At 43.7% G+C, this 20832-nt stretch overlaps 1 pseudogene; it reads left to right on the top strand.

The window, feature by feature from the left end:
- The first annotated feature begins 1407 nt into the window (after positions 1 to 1407).
- On the top strand, positions 1408 to 20509 carry LOC146810754 (protocadherin alpha-5 pseudogene; annotated as a pseudogene).
- Positions 20510 to 20832: the final 323 nt, after the last annotated feature.

The following is a 20832-nucleotide window of genomic DNA, read 5'->3' as shown; positions in this document are numbered from 1 at the left end:
GCATTCTTTATTTACACTGCAATCGTTTTTTTACTTTTCTGTTAGTGCGAGTCAACCCAAAATATTGTGCTTTGATAGCGCACTGGGGTGCATCTGTAAACAGTCTGCTTGGAGTTCCATCCTGGAGAGTCAAAGCTTACCTCCTCGGTAATCGCAAAGCTGTAAAGTCCTGACCGAATCTCTTGAAAAAGAGAACAGATGCTCATGACATCCGGGTAAGACAAGTTAGCATAAAGTGGGCCATGCGATCAGAGAGTCCTTGTCCAAAAACTACACCTGCTTGAACTTACCCCTGTTTATTTCACTTCTTCGACCTGGAATGCTACTCACTGGTTTGGAGGACGAAGTAAGGGAAATCATGACAGAGCTTTGGATTACCTCACACAACTATTGTTTGATGGCATATCTCTGTTGAGTGTCATAAAAGAAGGGACGGCGGGGGTGGGGGATGAATACTAACAAATAATACTGTGGTTCATACAAGGTGAGCAATCCCAATATCTCTTTAATTAACCATTTTAACAGAAACTCAACCTGTGGATGACTTAAGAATACTTAGAGAACACGGTTACAGAGACATAAAAAATAACGTTTGAAACATAAAGCCATTGGATCTAGTTTCATTTTTATCACAGGTCCAGGAGATCTCCACTTTAATAACATGCATGTTACATGGCCCCACGTGAATTTATCATCTGGTCAAAAGTAAGAAAACACCTGAGTCTGAAGTACATGTGTAGACTATATTCAACCAAAGGGGCCAGGCAAGGGAGAACTGTAGGTGGAACAGAAAAAATGGGAAGCGCTTTTATAGGATAATTAAAAATATTGCTGATAAACGTCACAGCCACATCTATGGCAAGGGTGGAATATTCGAGAACAGTCCAATGTGGCCTGTGTGCGTTCTCCATCGAATTCAGTGGCGAAATGTGTGTGGATGTTTTGAATGATATATGTATTATCCCTGTATGTGTCAGCAATTTAAACAGAATGGGACTCGTTTACAGAGCTATTTCCTTGTGTAAGTGTGACTTGTATGTGAAAATACCTCTTCTTTTTACGAAGAGTGGGATTCCAGAGAAGGAAAGTTTGTGAACACCCAGAAACTTACACATTTTGTGATACAAATATTTTTCCAAACCATTCTCACCCTGGAAATCTGCAGACCTTTACTTTGGCCAAAAGTAGAGCTCTTTCGAGACAAAAAGGGGAGGGCAACACTCGAACATTGGCCGGGTGTTGGGCAGAGGTTTCTTCCTGGGAAAAATGTTTTCACAGTGGAGAAAACAAAGAGACCCGTCAGCAAGCAGGTTTGTACTTACTCTGTGTTTTTTACACGGGAAAATATACATACGTACATTAAGGCATAAAGCAGAAGAGTTTATAAAACTTTATTCAGGATTAAACATGGAAAGCTGCAACAGGCACAGTTTTCAAGCCATAATCTGGAAAAGGTTTGTGAATTCCAAACAGCTGGAATTCTGCATCCACGCCAGGTCAGAAACTTACTATGTTTAGAAGTCAAACCCTTTGTATTAATTGTACGTGTGGTTGGATCAGCTAAAAGTGTATTGTACTATAAAACTATATGGTAATTTAATACGGGATATGAATATGCCTAGAAATTAATATTGAAAGAGAGGGGGGTTGATAATCATTTACTAAATAAATGTAAATAAGAAACCAAGAGCATTTGCAGGTCAAATGATTTCCTGACAACTAGCTCGTACGCTTACATAATGCTGCAAGATGGTTATTTTTCATGTGATCGTGGCGTTTCCTACAGTGTGTTTCTTAAAGTGCGTGGGAGATGAACATGTGCTCGATCGCTGGTTAAATATATCTACACCGGCACGTGATCTTTACATTTTAAACTTTTAACGAATTGTATATTTTTACTTGTTTAAAAAAAACAAAAAACTTGTGGGTTCCTATACCTGAGTAAGTAGTTGCTTCAGGGAAGTGCCAGTACTTTCCAATTAAAACGTACTTCACCTCCGTTGAGAAGTGCAGGTACTCCCCCTCTTAAAATAATGTGCAGGCACTCAGTAGCTTATAGTACCGGGCAATTTTAAGCACTGCTTACACTGGAGTCCATTGTGCACATAAACAATAAAAACATAGTACATCTTAAGGATCAGTGCTGGAACATCTGTTAACACAATCTTTTTACCAACAAAGAATATACCAGTACAAGCTTTGGATTATCCATACAAATTCATTGCAAAACGCCTTTGGAAAAATAATATTTAAAGCGTTTTGTAGCTTGGCTTTGAATCTTGCCAATGAATCTGAAATACTCAAAGTACTTACGTATGCATTACTCCAAAATCGCTATACTTTTAAAGTTTGAAATGGGCGGCTTTCTACAAACCCGCCGATGTGAGCAAGAGACAATCGGGAACTTGTAGTTCAGAACTGTTACCACGAGGTGGAAGTGTTCACTTGTGTACTGATGCACTGCTGCCGTCTGCATTCTACGCAGCCACACCTATCTATCTTTAAACAAAACGGAGTGCATCTTTCCTGTGTGCATCGATGCGGAGGACGGATTTATTGTTACCTCTCGGTACAATCTTTTGGAAATACTTGACAATCACTGCCGGAAGTCTGGAATGGTGGTCCCGTGTGGAATCTTCTTGCAGAAATGGCGCCGGGGGTGCCTCCCTCTTCTCCTGCTGTCTCTCTGGGACCTCGCGCTTGGAGAGCTCCGGTACGCCGTCTCAGAGGAGGTGGAGCTGGGGACGTTTGTGGGAAACATCGCTAAGGATCTGGGTCTCGATCTGGTGCTTCTGAATTCCCGAGGGCTGAAGCTCGTGTCTGGCGCCGCGAAGCCGCCCTTCCAGGTGAATATGAACAGCGGTCTGTTACTGACTAACGCCCGCATTGATAGGGAAGAGGTGTGCGCGCAGAGCCCCGTCTGTAAACTCATCTCAGAAATAGTCATTGATAACCCCCTAGAAATGCATCGCCTGGAGGTAGACATTTTGGACGTGAATGGAAAGGGGGGGCTCTTGGCCCCCCCGCCTGCATGGCGGTGCGGCGACCTCCCCCGGACCTCTCGGTGGTGGGGGCGTGTCCACTGGGGCGCGCCCCACCACCGATTGGCTGTTTACATGACCCGGATGTCGCTAATCGACATCCGGGTCGGAGGGGAGGGGGGGCGGGCCACTGGGGTGGGATAAAGAGGTGGGGAGCGCCCAGGTGACCCCCTTGTTGCCTGGACGCTCCCACACACACCGGACGTGCCCCGGCGCTCAGGGCGCTTATTTTAGTCAGTGTAGTTGTTCTTTAGAATTTTCTCCTATAGGTCGTCGTATTTATTAGGTATGGGGCATGCGGTAAGGTCATGACCGGTGAGCAACTATTTGAAGGTCTGAGGGGGCGGGCATCATCCTACGGAGGTGCCCGCCCAGGGGGAGGGGCCATTGGCCCCTCCTAGAACTTCAGGGGCAAGGTAACTGGTGCTTCAAAGGGGCGCGGGTTGGGGAGTCACGCTTTCCTTAGGCTGGTAGCCACCCCGCGCGCGCATACTCATGACGTCACCGGATGGCGCAGAGTAAGGGCCCTCCTTTAGTGGGTAAATGAAGTTCACGGCGTGGACCGGGTAATTACCGGGCCCGGCTGCGCATGCGCACACCTTGTAGGGGAGGCGCAGCTAGTAGGACCTGACACCGGTTAGCGACCTTGCCATATGGCCAGAAATGTTAGTATACAAAAATGCAGAGGAGGATGTTAGACTCGGTTAGGAAACAATCTGTATTAGAGTCTCTGTTAAGGATAGTCACTTACACCTGTTGACAATGATGTATCTAATGTCCTGCTGAATTTTTGTATAACTGTTTATCATGCAAATTTAAAAAATGTATTGTTTTTGTACTTAATAAATACGGCCGGGGGGTCTCGCGACCTCCCGCCTTCCAAAGATACCACGTCTATGTACTGTGTCCGGGGGTGGTGCGGTTACAGGGGGAGGGTGGTAGCCAGTCACTGACCATGTGATCATGCCCCCTCCTTTGTGGACAATGAAATCACGCTGAGCATCTTTGAGTCGGCTTCACCGGGGTATCGGTTCCCGGTACAGAGAGCCGTGGACCCGGACTCGGGAACCAATGCTCTTAAGGGTTACACGTTAAGTGCCAATGATAATTTCGATGTCAACATTTTCACTGATCGCGATAGTAGCAGGGCCGCAGAGCTGGTTTTGAAGAATGCCTTGGATAGAGAGCGCGCCTCTGTCCATGACCTCATCTTAACTGCCTTTGACGGAGGTGAGCCGAGGAGATCTGGGACGCTTCAGATACACATTACAGTGCAGGACGCCAATGATAACGCCCCCTCGTTTGACCAGCTCGTGTATCACGTACAATTGATGGAGAATGTGCCGATTGGGACAACTGTGGTGCAGCTGCACGCCACAGACCCCGATGAAGGTCCCAATGGTGACGTCATGTATTATATTAACAAACCTGTCCCTGAAGGTATAAAGAGAACTTTCTCTCTCGATGAACGCACTGGTGTCATAACCGTGCAGGGAGTGATCGATTTTGAACAAACCATGGGGTACACAATTTCAGTGCAAGCTATAGATAGAGGCTCATTCTCGGTTCCTGGCCACTGTAAGGTTGTGGTGGACATTAATGACGTCAATGACAACGCACCACATATAACTATTACGTCTCAGGCTCCCTCTGTTTTGGAAAACGCCAAACCTGGGGCAGTGATCGCCCTCTTGATTGTTTCAGATGAAGATTCGGGTGAGAATGGGAACACATCCTGCTCTCTGCCACCTGGGCTCCCATTCGTCCTCGAGAACACGTTCGACAATCACCACTCTTTGGTGCTGAGGGGGTCACTCGATCGTGAGTCTGTGGAGCACTACGATGTCACCCTCACAGCTGTGGATGGAGGTTCACCTCCACTTTCCGCCTCCACAGTCATTAGTGTGCGAGTTTCTGACGTGAATGATAACAGTCCGAAGTTCACACAACCCTCATACGTGCTTCACCTGGTGGAGAACAATGTCCCCGGGGCGCAGGTGTTCGCCATATCTGCCGATGACCCCGATCTTAAGGAAAACGGACACATTACATATTCTCTCGTGAGAGACATAGCACATGGTGGCTTTGTCTCTATAAATTCAGAGAATGGTAAAATCTATGCTATGAAATCGTTCGATTATGAAGAAACTAAACATTTTAGGTTTCAAGTGCAGGCGAAAGACGCAGGCGTTCCACCCCTCAGCAGTAATGTGTCTGTGGACGTCTTTATACTCGACCAAAATGACAACGCCCCAGCGATCTTACCTTCTCATCATCAGACACACTCTCTTGGTGGGGAAGTCATCCCTCGATCAGTTGAGGCTGGTTATCTGGTGTCCAAAATCAGAGCTGTTGATGCAGATAGCGGGTACAATGCCTGGTTACTTTATCAAACGGGGCCTTCCAGAGATAGTTCCCCTTTCAAGGTTGGACTCTACACAGGAGAGATTAGGACATCGCGGCCTATTAGAGACAGCGATGCGGCCAATTACAGGTACATTGTTGTTGTGAAGGATCACGGAGAACCTCCTCTTTCCTGCACAGTCACGGTCACAATCTCTTTATCGAATGGCAATGAAGAAATCCACACAGAATTTAGAAAAGAGCCAGAAACCGAGCATTCTATTTCAGATATAAATCTGTATTTGGTTATTTGCATCGCCGTCATCTCTTTTATGTTTTTGGTCTTTGTTATAATTTTTGTGGCTCTAAGAATTTACAGAGTAAATAGCAGCCAGGCCAGCTACAACCAACAACATTGTGCAGCCACAATAGGAAGTTTGTGTTACTTTGAAAACAACTATAAATTTTGCCTCAGGAATTCTGGGAATGGTACTTTTGAGGTTAATGGGGTGTATCCAATGCCGTCTGGAAATAACACCAGTGAGAGGATTAGTGTATCATCCGCTCCAGGACATAAGCAACAGAGCATCGATGACCTGTTAATGATTGGTGAAGATCAGGTAAGAACTGGTTTTCAATTGTCTCGAAATGTCTTCCCAGAACAGTAAAAGAACAGTGAAAGGATTAATACAATTCTGAACTAGAGCTTAGTTATTATATTTACCAATCACTTGTTTAAAAGAAATGTTGTATTTTACCATTTATAGGCCAGTATGTCCTTATTGAAGCAAGATGATGTATAGACTTGGTGTGGTTGTGGAGCTAGTTAGTTGAGTCTGTTTGTCTTATGGTAGAATGTTTTTCTCTAGAGCACAGACTAGTTACCCATAATTGATCACTACTTAATGATTTTGATTGGATGTGTGAAAGCATGTTGAAAGTGTCATTTCAACCAATGTGCCCTATAAATGCATGCATCTACAACCCCAGCACACAATTACAAACAAGAATTGTATATTAAATGTCACATTCTGGGCCAGTAGCCTGCCCGCTTCCCCTGTAAACCACCACTTAATGAGTCATGCTATCTTTGTTGTGACCCCTGGTCCAAATGACCTTCCCGGCGTGCAGAGAGACCTGCAGAAGGGGCGGGCTCATCTTGATGAATGTTTGACTACAGGGAGCCGCTCTCGCTCCCACGCCTTTTTAAGCTACAACTACTGTGAAACTGGGTATTACTGAAGTGTGTATTTCAGCCCCTTAGACCTAGAATAGGTCTATCATCAACCTACTAAAGGAAGATAGGAAATTAGGGATATTAAAGGAAACTTGGGTCCTGACAAAAGCAGTAAGACCCTTTTAGGGCTAGAATAAATCAGCTGAAACATGTTGACAGGAGAGGTGTGGGGCTACTAATCCCCAACACCATCATTCTGTATTCATTTTAATCCTGACCAGGAAGTCCAGGAATAAAAGTGAAGGCGGACAGTCCTGAGCCAGTTTTAAATTCCAATCTCTCACCACTATTCTTTTCAGATCCCTATTATTTTGTGTTTTCATTGTCTTCACGCTCCGTTTTGCTCCACTCCAGGTGTTGGTCTGCGCAGGCGTGTCGTTAGCAAGCCGTATGATGAAACCTGCCACAACTCGTGGGTGAGGGCGGTTTTCAAAGTAGCAAAGCGTGTGCCAATTTTTATACTTGCCTGTCGTTTCTCGATACTCCTACTCATTTGTGTTTTGGGATATTTGTAGGGGAGGTTGGTGTAGGAGTGTAACCTCTTCCCCCTCAGTTGTGTGTGATTTATTCCAAATGACAAGAGGCATAATGTTCAAACAGTGTAAGACGGCACATTCTGCTACTTTTCAAACAATTATAATGAAGAAACATAATATTGTACTCGGTCTTGCAAGTGATCTATCAAAATCAATCTCCAAAGGAATTTCACCCAGACCACGAACCGAGAATAAGCAGAAACACCAATGATATATTTATTGTTAACTCATTGCGTGTTTTGGAGTGAGTCCACTGCTTTTAGGCTCAAAGCAGGGGTTAACATACAGTACAGCAGAATGTGGCTACTGATTGGAGGTAAAATGCATGAACGAATTGCATACCGGTGGCATTGTCTAATTGAATGCATTCCTGCTTGCGTTACAAATGCTGTGGAAAGAGCTCCATGTTTAAAACATATATTGGAGAAAAATATGGATATTTTTTATAAGTTGACCATTAATTCCAAAATGTTCTCATAGAGTCCCAAAGGTTGATTTCTGAAATCGCTATTCATTTACTTTATTTCTGAAACAGGCTCTGAAATGTGTAAACACATATTATTTGCCTTCCTTTGCCCATTCATGAGTAGTTTTTTGGAATGTGGAACTTCTGTGAATTCTGTGCATATAATACAGGGCATGATAGTGACAGTCCATCAAAACCTAATTAGATCACCGTCCATTACTAAAGGCTTTCAGTGCAATGATACCCCCGCAAGTACTCTACGGCGCAGAAATCCTTTATTTGAGCGATAAGGGAGTCTGGGACCTGGAGGAAGGGAAATGCCTGAAAACCCTTTTGTCCCTGCCCCCATCATCAATGGTCCAAGCAATAAGAACTGAATTAGGAACAACGACCTGGGGGGTACAAGCACAAATAGCAGTAATTAGATTTTGGAAACGCTTGGAAAATTAAAAAGGCCAAAAAGTTGCACAATGGTGTAGAAAAGAGATCCAATTTAGTAACTTAAAATGGGCAAAAACTTGTAGGAAGAAAATGGTGCAGGCCTGTGAGGGTTTAAAGGTGGTCATGTGCCAAGAATACCAACGAATAGACTGTACTAAAAGTGATCTGAAGTTTAACGGGCAAGAAGTCTCTAGAAGAACCGATATGGAATATCTGGCTAAGAAAAAAACAGTAGAGTTCATGATGAACTCTTGGTCAAAGGAAAACTGGTTCCCATATTTGGATACCTTACCAAATCGTTGTTATAGACAGGAGATACTAAGGATTCAAATTGGGATTAATCCGTGGCTGATAAACAAAGAAACTAAATCGAAAATATTAGATCACAAAGGGTGTTGCAAGTGTAGGCTGGGCACAAAAGGGGATCTAGTGCACATCCTGCTGGATTGCTTAACTATATTAAAACAGCGTAAATTATGTCTGCGCCCAATATTTTTAAAACATGATATAAGAACACGGGCACAGGCGGTCAACCTTCTCACGGAAATGCCTTCTATCGAAATTGTAATTGCTCTAGGGAATTATATAAAGGTAGTACAGAGATTCCTAATAAGTGAGGAGTAAAAATTTTAGAAATTTTATAATAAATGTATTATAAAGCTTGTCTAAGAGAAAAGGCTGTTTTTAATGTAACAATAATTCTCAAAGGGTAAGGACTATCCTAAGAAAGTGTTTTTATTGGTATCTGATTTTAAGACATGTATCTGGGTGTGGAAGTTTTAAAAATTTGCTGTAGAATATTTTAACCTGTAACTATTTTCTCTGTTTTTCTGAAGAATATTTTAAATCAGTAATTATTCCTTTGCACCTGTTTAAAGATTATGATCTAAATAAACATATTTTTTGACTTTGACCTAATTAGATGACAGATGATTGGATTATGCATCTTGATTGGCTGAGCTTAAATACTAACTTTGAAAAGAACTGATCTAACTGGTTAATTAAAGTAACTAGTAACTGCCAAGGGTCCTGTGGCTGCTGGAGGAACAATTCTCATGGGCAAACACTCAGGTCTCAGATTAGGATATAGGCATTTTTTAGAAAGTTATATAAAAAATCCCTAAAATTGTGCTTCCAGAGAGAAATCTGATTTGCCAGGATCTCATGTAACTTTTTTTAAATGAGCACTCAGCTCATGTAGAAATACCTCATGATATACTGGGAGGAAACTGGTTCAAGCAGAAAATGTCTCTCAGCTAGACATTTTCTGTGCAAACATTCCTTGGATGATTTTTCCATGTGACGTGTGCATTCTCTTACAAAAAATGATGTAGATTTGCATAACAAACACATGCCCAATTTAGAGTCTGGAGTATAGGGTACACAATGGTGACACAGTACCCTGTCTACCATAATCTAGGTCTACCTGCCCAATTTTAAGTTTAATGGGCTGCCAGGTTTACGCTGATAGCTTGAAGGAGCCAATGGCTTTGAAGGTAAGCCATCTGACCCGCCACCCTATTTAGAATGACCAGTCAGGTAGCTTTTTTAAAAAACTATTCTTCAGTGAAAGGAATATCTTGGCTGTGAGGCTGGCAGTCATGGACAGTAAAACTAAACAAAATGACCCTCATACAATGAAAAACAAGCATTTGAAATGCAATAGGTCCGCATTACTGAAAATTTGAGCTATTTGCTTAGCAAATATTACTGTAACGCCAATATCTCAAATTTCCAGTAATGCGAGACCTATTGTATTGCAAATTCTTCTTTCCAACCTGTTCTTAGGAATGGGGCAGGACTGGGAGAAGTGGAGGAACATCCTTTCTTGCTTTATGCAACTTGGGAGTGGCATGAATATTGTTTTTCAAAAACTGCTTTTTTGTTCACATTTCAGCTCTGGGACTCTCCTATTTTCACTTTCTACTTACACAGTTTTTTCCATACACAGCATGGAAAAAAATGCATCTGTGCATGCAAATAGCAGCTTGATTGGGTAAACCTGTTCTTGCCCCTAATCTCTCACCTAGCAGTGTTCATGCCTACCTATCACCAATGGTTATTTTAAAGGTGAAAGAGTGACATACTGAGAAGCATAGAGGGGAAGATTCAAGGGATCTCATGCAGCAATCCACATCTGAGCACTGTTGCCTGGGATGGTGATAGAGCTGGACATATAAGAGTCACTGTTTCCTGCGGGTACACGTGCTGTGCAGCTCTGCCTGAGCTGACATTTTAAACAAATAATTAAAGCACGTCAATGAGTGTGTATCACAGGAAGGAACAGGTCTAAAGGTCAATGGTTATGGCCATTATCCTAAAGCAATACATACATTGACTAGTTCTTCCTCTTTATATGCATCTTAGTTGCAGGAACATATTTATGATCATGGGTTAACTGTAGTTTACATATTTACTTCCAAGCATTGAAATATTATAAAACATGTGAACATCAGAAAATCAACGCACAGTGATTTTAAGTCAAGGAGATAAAAAATTAGCATGTGGGTTAAAAAAATCAAGCCTTCTTTTAAATATATATTTTTAATTTGGTAAAGGGATTTATTGTTGGACTATGTCTTTGCTGAAATCCTAAGTATAAAGAATAAAGCTTTTGGACAAAAGTTTAGTACTTCTTATTTGTAATATCACGTTAACCTGCATTGGAGTGAAACGCAGTTTAAGAGGGAGAAAGGTGAAATCATATAATTTTCTAAACTTAATTGGGAGCGCTGGCATGTATAACATACCAAGCACTACGCTGCAGCCAACATAAAATCAGGACAAACAGCCCATCTGATAGCCAGAGCAATGAAGCTTATGTGCATTTGAGGGTGACTGGCCACAGCACACCAACAGCAGAACGCCAAGCACCAGTAGCAAGAATATGACGGTCATCTTCTGTGTATAGCAAGGCTCAAAACTACCCGCCATGGCAAAAGGCACACCTCCCAAGCCAGACATCTGTGACGTAGGGTAAATCCGGCTGCACAGGCTCTGAGGGGCGTGGGAAGCAGGCAGCTCGAGCCGCAGAGAAGTGTGCGGTCACCATGAACATCAAGTGTGGCGTGCCACTGCATAACTAAGTTTAATTTTAATTAAAACATTATTTGGCGAGCTGCGCTATAAGAAAGGCATGCGGCTGCATTGTTTCAGCTGAAAAAAATATTATGGCATGAGCAGTTAATAGCGGGCTACCATTCTACATAAGATAAAGCACAGCTGTGCTGCTTAAAAAAAAAAGCAGTTGCAGAAAAGCATGTTATGCATGCAATAGGAGAACCTCATCTACTGCAAATAAAACATACCAAGTAACAACACATGTTAGAAGGCCAATCCTCATGGAAGGTTACAACAACAGAAAAGGCGGTACTAAGGAGGGACTACTAAGCCCATTGACCAATGAAAAGCCACCATTTGCAAAGGACAGTAATGGGAGTCAATTAAAAAGATGGGTGGAAAGTGAGCGGAGCTTCAAGTCCATACCTGAATACAGAGGGGCAGATTTATGTTTGACTTGCGCCTCATTTACGCCGCCGTTGCGTCACTTTTGTGACGCAGCAGCGGCGCAAATCCTGCGCCATGGTGCGGGGTATTTACAACGTGACGCATCTGGGAGATGCGTCACGTTGTAAAGCCCTGCGCCATATGTAGGCGTTCCAGGGCAGGTGGGGGCGTTCCGGCGCAAGAACGCCTCCTAAAAGTGGCTGAGTGAAATCTACAAGATTTCACTCAGTCACTTTTGAGCCCATGCTGCGTCAAAACCCTGCGCCTGCTTGAAGCAGGCGTAAGGATTGACGCAGCATTGTGCAGATAGGGCCCCCCCAGAGCATTGCTGAAGCTGCGTCGCGCTTGCGACGCAACTCCAGCAATGCGCCACTTTTACGGCACAGATGCGTGACGCATCTGTGCCGTTTTTGCCCCATGGTGCGCCGCATTATAAATGCGGCGCATCCATGATGGCGGAGCTGGGGCGCAAAATAACTGGCGCATCCCTGCTGATATGCAGGGATGCGTCAGTTATTATAAATATGCCCCAGAATATCTCGAAGAGACAGCGCAAGCGCTGCCTTGATGAGACCTAAGAAAATTGCATGCCGTTGAGGACATTAGATTTTACTTGTCGAAAAACAAACCCTCCCCTTGGTAGTTTGTGTTTGGAAAAGTAAAAAACGTTTAAAAGTTTGGTGTAACTATCCATTACCTATGATGATGTACATCAATGCACACAACTTTTAAATGACTTTTTATGAACCCCTATGATGGCACTTCATACAAGCCCATAGAATTCACCACGAGGCGGAGTTGAACCCTAAATGTGGTGGGAGGGGTAAAGGCAGGGTGGTGGATGTAAAGTCTTCCGCCACCCTGACTGCCTTTACTCCATCTGCCAAACTCTAAATTGGGGCCACTTAATCTATCCTGGATCTTCATATATTCTCAAAATTAAGAATTTGAACACTTACTCTGGAAACTCCGAGATCCTGATAGCAAGCATGCACAAGACTGGAAATTCCTTTTAAATGCTGCACTTTTTCCAATCCTCAAACGCAGTAAGTTCACTGGATTGCTGCTGTGTGTTATGAACACAGACACCGACCACAGTCAGCCTCCTTGCAGGTATAATCACCTCTTTTCGTGGGATCTAATAATGACTCTATTCAAATTCCCATTACAGGCCTTTAAGTCCCTCTAATACAGAAGCACAGATCCCGCTCCTACACAGTAACTAGGTCTGGGTATGAGAGCAATGACATTGGAAGCATACAGAATTCATATCCAAAATAAATTGAAATGTAGATAACCATTTCAACCACTTGCTCATCTCCACCACCTCCTCTCCCCCTGGCAATTGTTGCATAGTTGTACAATGGTATACTATATTATGTACTGGACTCTCTGCACCACCTTGCACTCGAGCTGATGTGGTGCCATTGCACCAGACCCTGCAGTATATGATTTATCACAACAGCTGGATTCAAAGCTGACAATATTTCTCTTACCATAGAGAGATGCAGAACTTCTTTGTGGTTTGTACTAGGAACATTTATACATTCATTTGCATTATGGTTTTCATACCTTTGTCTGACAGCCACGCACTCCCCAAGTCATAAAGATGATCGAAAGTGTATTATCAAAAGATTATGGTTTTTGTTAACTCCTATTTGGGTACTTTACCAAGGCAATGTTTGAAAATGCTTACTTACTTGTTTCAGCAAAAGCATGCGGCTCCTTCCCACTGTAATTATGTGTTCCTCCTAGCAAGTACTTGAGATTTGTGGAATCAACATGAATTCATCAAAACTCACAACTCTTTACACAGTTGCATAGTCGCCTTTGTGCATTTTGATTATTTTCTGACAGGTTAGAGCTTCTAAAATGATGATACTGCAGGAGTAAAGAAAAAAAGCCATATCTGGGATACCCATAAAAGCTGGACATAGGATTAACTCTTGCGCAATTTGTCATCTATTTATAGTTAAAGTGACTCTGTAGGGTTTTTAACAGTCTTTTCTTAATCCAGGCTTATGTTTCGAACAATTCTTCCTGTATTACCCTTCTCACTAAGAGCTTCAACAGTTATTAATAGCTTTCTGGGAAAATGAGAGCACACCAGTGAGACTTCTACATTGGCCACTCAGGACTGTAAGTTTAAAGATTTCTGAAACTCTGATTGTCAAGCAGAACATATAATCTTCTTGAACAAGTGAAGACACTTTCTGAATATCTTACCATTTTCTACGGCCACATTATGTCCTTAAAACATCTCTGTGTGTTAATTTGTAAAGTCTTCAGGTTCAGCTGGCCGTGGCTACAGAAACATCTTCAAGAATCACAAATAGTGGAATGATTTTCTCCAGAACATTTCAGGAATGCAAATAAAAAAAGAATGATAGAAGCAAAGAGGTGCAAGATGGGGGGATGGTTGAGTGTTCATACGCATCCACTCCTGGTCATTTCTCCATCAATATCATCCCCACCTCCAAATTGGCATGTGAGGGCATTCCCCTGCTCCATAGATGAGGGACCCCTAATGCATGGTCGAGAGACCTAAGAGCCAGCTCATGACACTAACATTGCTGCTCACACTCCCAAGAAATTCAGCCTAAAACCCATCAGCATTATTCAGGAGAATCACATTCTCAGCTTGTATTTTTTCACAAACAAGTTTAAGTGATCATAATTTATGAAAAAATATATAATTATTTATAGTGGTGATAAGAAAAGTAGACCTCAAATCATCTAACCAGCATAATTATCATAATTAGAAAAGTCAGTCCTTCCAATATCAGTTAATTTGGTCTGGAGCCCCTTTCACCACATGCCAGGGACCTCGCTGGGTTTTTTCACTGGACAAACTTACCCACACCCCAATATCAGGAGATCCTGAGCCAACTAGTAACCTGAGCCCTAAAGAAGATCATGCCAGAGCCAAACATAAAATGGGATCCGTTCTGGCACACTTCGAGGAGATGGCCCAGGGCAACAGGGTCATAACCTGATTACCTGGTGCAAGGACCATCTTCTGAACTCCCCAGGGCAGTGCTATGAAGTCCCCGTGAAAAGACTACGGTCAATCGCGCCCACCCTCAACCTGCCTGACCACTGCAATTCCACTGTCCTTGCCTGAAGTAAAAAAATTACGCTGAATAATTTATTTGCATGCCTTTTTGAATGTGTGATGTCAAAGTGTCTACCTACCTCGTGGTTAACCATGATTCTACTCCAACCATTGCCCAGGTGGTTACCTGACCTTCTGTGCAACCCCTTAAAGTCCCCTTTCTAGCCTGGGGAAAGATGATTAACTGCAAAAGCTAAAAAAACAGGTCACCAATAACACACTACCTTGGGTGGGCAAGTGTACCCCATCTCCTTAGAGGAGGAACTGTCCTCCACACTCATCAAGGTGTGGTATGTGACCAAGCGATGTTGGCACTTGGGAACGTCTTTGCCATCTATGAATACTTAATCATGGAAAAATCTAATATGCCCAGACCCCCACCAAAGCAAAAAACAAAAACAACCAAATTATTACCTAAACATGAAAGATGGCAAGAGAAGATGGTTGTAGTCCCATGCTTGCTGACTTCTCCATCAAATAGTACAGACTGTGAAGCCGAAGTCCCCCAACACCGGCATAGTGCATGTGCAGCCCTGTCTCAGCTGTACTCCTTCAGAAATCACCATGGTCAAATATCGCCTCAGCTCTTTTCATGAAGAATAACCAGAAACCCACACACTTGCTGCAGCCATGCAGACCTAATGCAAAGAACTGATGAGGGGAATACAGCTATCAGAAACACAAGCAAGCATTCATGAGAATATTCTTTTGTTATGCAATAGATTACATTACAATGAGGAAAACATAGTGTTTGTAGCAATCCGACTTCCATCTACTAATCTTTTTGAACGTGCCTCTGTCAAGGAACATAACTTTTTACATAAGCAATGGCCTCAAAAGTGAAGGAGTGGGAAGTTATTTGGGAGCCCTTTATTACTGGTGTTCTCGGTGCCATTTACAAAGCTCTACTGAATTGAAACCTGATCAATGGAACCCCTCTATGGCGTGCCAGCAATTATGTAGCCTGGCAACCAGGAAGGAGGCCATGTATTCTTTTAGGGTAGCTATGGGGCAACCTACAAGACCGTCCACATGCCTCAAGACTACCTGGCAACCCCAGCCTTGTTGGTCTGCCATGGAAAAGGGGAGGGAGACCACCAAGTCTACTTCTACCTATGAAATGTTTTGGAGGGGAAGTCCATCATGCTGTCCATCTTAGATTTTGCAACCAGTTCAGATTTTCTGTAGGCCTCTTAGAATACCAAGGAAAAGACTGTGGAAAACAAGAACACCCCATAGTTTGAGCTACAGACCAAGGTTAATACTCCAAGAACCTTCCCTAACTTGTCCGTATCAGTGAAATTCATTTTATTGGATATTTTTCCCTTATTCCCTTTCATTTTTCCCATCCCCAAGGGCCTTATTATTGAGGAAAAACTGAGAATACTTGAGAGATCCTGCAGCCTTGGAGAAAAATGTTATAGCTGATAGGTGCTTTCTTGCAAATGCTGCTGTCCTACCTTCCTGACACAAGCAGTCAAGAGAACCCACCCAACTATCTAACAAGAAACAGTCATCCTGTGTACAATTCCTAACAAATGACAAATAGGACTCAAATGCCTCCTCATAGACCCTCTTTGTTTTGGGCACTAGGCTACTTGACACTAAGTCAGGTTGGATTCAACGCCAAGGCTGCAAAGTTGGTCTGGAAAAGGGATCGCTTCTTCTGCTGCCTCAGGACAAAAATGCTGGAATTACTGCAACTTAAAAAAACAGATAAATCATCAGCTGCAATATTGATGTTACCAGCAACATGCTTGGGTGCAAACAATTTTTTTTTTTTTAAGTAAATGGGTACAATTTATTTTACCAATCTCAAAACCATGTTGCACTTGGCATGCTTTAAGTTAATATACCTAACCACTGACAAGCTAGAAGGCTAAAATACAACCATTCTAGTAAGATGATGTTTCCGATAAGACCATAGTCGATCAGCTGCTGAGACCATCACTGTATATGGCATTCCCTTTCCATACTGGTTCCAAAGCCAGCACTGTCTGCTGCATCTTGGCGTGACCTGATGAAGGCGGCTAGACCAATGAAGTGTAAAGTTTTCCCAGGAAAGATAACCAGATCTTGTCGTAGGTCAGCCGATTAGCAGGTTCTGTGGTGCTTTTCTTTTAGCCCAGACATTGCCTCTGCAGTGGACTTAGAGAATGGGTGGCACATAGGGATAATCTGAAGGGCACACAACCGTGCTGTCCCAGTAAAACATGGAGTTGGTACAGTGTTAGTTTGCGAGGCCAAAGGCAGGATTTAACAGAGTCTCCTTCTCCTGAGGCAACTTGCATCTCCCCTTCTGTGAATTACCCAAGCTGTCCAGAGAGGCTGCTGCAGCTGACATCCTTTCTTTCACTGAGAGTACACTAGATGTTCCCTTAAGTTTGGTAAAACAGAACAAGAACTCAGCACACCTACTGGAGCCTCCTGGGCACAAGAGCAAGAGATCATCCAGGTAATGTATGAATGTATGACCATATCCGTGGCCACCACCTGCCTCAATGAGTACTTAAGGGAGGAGCTGAATTGCTCAAGCTAGGACAGAGAGAACCACAGAGGAACACATTTGTCAAAAAAGAATGTCCCCTCAAACTGTAAACCCAGCAGGGTAAAATCCTCGGTGTGGGCCTGCAATAAGTGAAAGGCTGACTGAATGTTGGCTTTTGCCATTAGCGCCCCCCATCCCAGTCACCTCAGTGTGGACAGACCCTAATCAAGAGAGGTATATCGGACAGAGCACAGGACGGGGTCAACGGCATCATTCACCCATGCCCCCTGTAGTGCAGGCAGGTTATATAGGAGTCTGAACTCTCCTGTTTTTTGGGTTGGGGCATACATGTATCAAAAGGGCCAGCCATCTTTCTGTCTCAATCTTCTTTTTTGCAACTTCTTATTGATCCCCAAGGATTGCTAATTCTTACAAAACATGGGGCCCGTTACTCCTTTAGCTGGAATTTTGGAACTGTAGCAGAAACCACAATAAAGTTGTTTTTTTTGTCTTCCAGTTACGATAGAAATGTAGCCAAGGGATCAAAGCCTATAAAACCAATGGCGAGGGGGCTTTTTAAGCAAACCCCTCATGCAACAGACTTTGGATCATTTTTTTCTTTATATTTCTTAAAGCACTTAAGCCCAGAATGGTCTGCTGTCTCTCAGAATAAGCAATTCAATTCAAACCTACAAGTGCCGACCGGACATGTACAGACTTTTGTGTTGAAAACCCAACATGCCCCTTTCTGTATTCAACACCGAAATGGGGGAGAATTTCTTGGGACACTTTCCATATTGCTGCCACAACACCCCCTTACTTTGGCCTAGCTGACACTGACTCCCTGGTATTCAAGGTCCTTCATCCAGATAGTGACACTGCTGACTGCCCCCCGATGCCCTCACCTGCTCACACCCACAAGTCAAACCCAAGGCTGTGCCACCATTCAGCCTGGAGCCCCCTCACTGCACTGTGTAGGCACTTGTGGAAAGTGATAGGCACTGCTCGGGACACTTATTTTCACACCAGGTGTCCCACCACCCCTCTAAGTTACCCGACCACCCTCCCAATTTGTACTAAGACTAGATTACTTCTGACGGGGAGCAGAGGCTCATATAAGCTACTCGATTTAACCGATTAAGCCCAGATGCTTGAGCAATCCATGCCTAACCCATAAACTATCAGCAAACTCATCTTATCCATGCAAACAGCAGAAGTTAATCTGAGAAGAAACTTACCCAGAAGACCTCGAAACTGAAGTAGCACATGGAGTGTGGGTCCCAGTCCTATCCAGGGGCCAAATGGTGGCCCTTCTTTCTAAGAGAACTACGCCCTCGAGTCAGCTCACTACAGAGACCTCAGAGGAGGATAAGCACAGATAGCTGCCAGGCCACTGGATGATGCTGACCCAGGAGGGCACAGGAGATTCCTACATCTGCTAAAGAGAGAGCATCAGTAAACAGTGCATTGCAGCTTCCAGACGCTCGTGCTCCCTGCACCAAGGTGTACATTAAGCAAAGCAAGGTGCAGTGCTCAAATGCTGGAGGCAGGCCTCTGTGCTGTTTCTGAAACTATCACTCTAAATATTGAATTTTGTGGCATGAAGGTGCCTAGTTTCTTAATAAACACTGGCGACTCGTTCATCTGTGAATTATAAACAGATGCACGGGGTGAGGGAGGGCTGTAAATATCCTTTTTGGGAGAGAAGGTACAGAGCCATTGACCGGTCTATAAAGAAGACGTGTGAGGAATTTCATGGCAAGATCGGAGGCTTCGTATTAGGAATTAGAGAATTTGAAGGAAAACACACATTGAAATTGTGCCAGAAATGACTAGGCGCCCCCCTCGCCTAGGGGAGGGGCGCCCTTAGTCGTGCCATGAAAACCGAGCTTCAGTTGCGGAGGCTGGTTTGGGTGATCCGATTTCACGATGACGTGCGAGTACACGTTTGGAAATTGAAACCTATCTTGTTGTTGGTATATAAGGCAGCGTCCCTGGGGTCTCCTCTTCTTTGTCTCCTTGCACCCAGGGAAGCCGCGAGAACGTCGGAAACTGCCCACCCACCCGGCAGGAGAGCAAGGCGGAGCGCTGGCAGTTAACACGAAAGGAGGCATGGGCAGCAATGGAGGTTCAGCAACTGGATGGACCCCAAGAGGGGGTATGATGGAACTGTGCAGTGGATAGGTGGGGAGGGGACTGACCTACTGGTGGTCCTGGACTCTACTGCCAAGGGTAGGCGCGGGGAGGGGACTGACCTGCCGGTGGTCCTGTCTCTACTGCCCTATCCCGCAACGTATGGACTGTGTGGACTCTTTGGGAGGCTGCCTGTGTTCAGGTACCTCGGTGGGCCAGTGCGCTATGTGGTGCCCAATATTTCAAGCAATTCAATGTTTGCTGTAGCACGTTGGGGCCTACCAGCACATTGTGTGCAGCTGAGTGGGTCGGCCGAGTCGGCCAAAGAATTTAAGTACATGTGTATAGCAAAGCTAAAATCAATTATAATGTTATGCCTAATTTCCATACTGCCTTTGACATGTGGCAATGTTTTCTGTAGTGCGTTGGGGCCTGCCGGCACAATGTGCGCAGCTGAGTGTGTAGGCCGAGTCGGCCAACAAATTTAATTACAGGCATATGGAGAAGCTGAAATCAATTATAAAGTTATGCCTAATTTCCTTACTGCCTTTGACATGTAGATGTTGCAAAAGTCTGTTGCTGTGGATCCTGATATATATCCAAGTAGTACTTTACTCCTGTAATGGTTGTGTAGATTTATATGATTTGATGTGAATAAAAGTCTACGCCTTGGACAACATAACCGATGTTTGGATATTCTTGGGCCCAGTGGGCGCTGAGGGGTGTCAGAAGTGAGGGTGAGTGAGTGTTTCATTGTGCGCGTGCTATGAGCCCCAAAACAGAGGCTGAGTGCAGAGAGTGACAGAAAGAGGGAGGGAGGAAGAGAGAGAGATAGTCAAAGAAGCATTTCACTGTTTTCAATATGATTGACATCTCATTACTATGCAACACACGTTCTTACCTTGCCATTTTTCTCTCTTCTCTTTTCTATCTCACTTATTGGAAATCCATTCTTAACTTGTATCTGGTTTGCTTCGTTCTCTTAATTTCTTTCTCAGGTGTCTTTTAGAGTGAACCACCACGACACACTACCTAGTATTCCTACCATGCAGCGTTTCCTGCCTGCCTATGGCTCTGGGAATAGAGCTTTTTCAAAAGACACATACTTCTATGTACCCCCCACGCCAACATTTGAGAAGAGGAAACTGGGAGATTTTAAACTAATAGTAAAAGAATGTGTTTTCCCCATTGTTTTCTATTGAAGCCGAGGCGGTTTCAGGTGAGAGAGAGAGACCAATTACAGCCATATTTGGCTTAAAAACAATCGGGCGTCTCTTGTCCGAATCCGGTATATCGGCATGTATGCCGTTACCTAGGACTGTATGCCGTTGTTTAAGTGTGACATAATTGCCACATTCCCTCTGAAACGCATAATCAGAAAATACATGATTTTCTGTAAAAAAAAGATAGCAATCATCACGTGTTTAAATAATAGTCCCATGTCATTTCATCACCAAACCCAACATAATGGAAGGCGTCATGCCTGGTCCTCTCCTTAGACGTTGTGATGAGGCACATGCATGTG

This window comes from Triturus cristatus, chromosome 7 (assembly GCF_964204655.1).
Source record: "Triturus cristatus chromosome 7, aTriCri1.1, whole genome shotgun sequence".
In the NCBI taxonomy this organism is placed as follows: Eukaryota; Metazoa; Chordata; class Amphibia; order Caudata; family Salamandridae; genus Triturus; species Triturus cristatus.
Note: the sequence above shows the minus strand (reverse complement) of the source record. Positions and strands in the feature narration are given on the sequence as shown.